The sequence below is a fragment of the Propithecus coquereli genome, unplaced genomic scaffold (genome assembly GCF_000956105.1).
Source record: "Propithecus coquereli isolate 6110/MARCELLA unplaced genomic scaffold, Pcoq_1.0 Scaffold287, whole genome shotgun sequence".
NCBI classification, from domain to species: Eukaryota; Metazoa; Chordata; class Mammalia; order Primates; family Indriidae; genus Propithecus; species Propithecus coquereli.
In genome coordinates, this window is record NW_012148474.1 from 1,088,905 (window position 1) to 1,090,192 (window position 1,288).

Genomic DNA, 1,288 nt, shown 5'->3' on the forward strand with positions numbered 1-1,288 from the left:
TAAAAATCAATAAATTAGAAGTTATCAAAATTAAAATTTCTGCTCTTCAAAATACATTGTCGAGATAGTGTAAAGAAAAGTCCCACACCGAAAGAAAATATTTCCAGACCATATATCTGATTAGGGACTTATAACCAGAATATATAAAGGACATTCAAATCTCAATGTTATGTAAACAATTTCACAGAAAACAGGACAAAATATATGAATGGGCCTTTAAATAACAAATATATGCATGATAAATGAGAATGTGAAAAGATTAATCCCATTAGTTATTAACAAATTGCAGGGGGAAGATATGAGACTCCTCCATAGACATATTTTAATCTCTAAAATATTTTGAAATGACATACCAAATGTTAATGAAGATGTAGAGCAAGCGCAGCTCTTTTACATTGCTGGCAGGAAAGCAAAATTATATACTTACTAGAGAAAACTGTTTGGTAGTTTCCTATAAAGTTACTTATACACTTAATATGTTACCTGGTAATACCATTGCTACGTATTTTCCCAAATGAAATGAAAATTTAGGTTCAGACAATAAAGCTGGATAAGAATGTTTACAGCTGCTTTATTCGTAATTGCAAGAGAACAGAAACAACACAAATGCCCTTCAATGGGTTAATAGATAAACAGACTGGAGTACAGCCATACAGTGGAATACTATCCAATATTTTTTTAAAAAATGAACTATGAATGCCCTGAACAACATGGATGAACCACAAATATATTATGTCAAGCGAAAGAAGACATTAAAAAGCTACATTCTATGTAATTCCATTACTATAACATTCTTAAATAGACAAAGAAATAGGTGCATAGAAAATCACCCCTCACAAAATGATGATATGCATTTATATTTGGTATATGTCACATAGTAAATATATATAATATGTTAAATAATTAACTTGGGTCTAGTTGTGGATACTCTATTCTGTTCCTTTAAATTGTCTGTATATTCTTGACCAGTTTATTGTATTGTACCTTTATGGTATATATTCATATGTCTTGATAAAGCCTTCTCAAATAGGTTTCTATTTCAACATTTTCTTTGTCATTATTCCATTTATTCTTTCAAGAACACTTGAGGATCATTTTTGCAAGTTTCTAAACGTAACTAAATATTACTTAATAGGAAGTACATTGTAGTAACTATTTTTAGTCATGAATTGACATAACAATATTCATAATTTTCATCTAGGAACTTGGAAAGGCTCCCTCTTTGTTCAAGTTTTATATGGCTCTCAATAATATTGTATTAATTTATTCAGATAGTACCTATAGATTT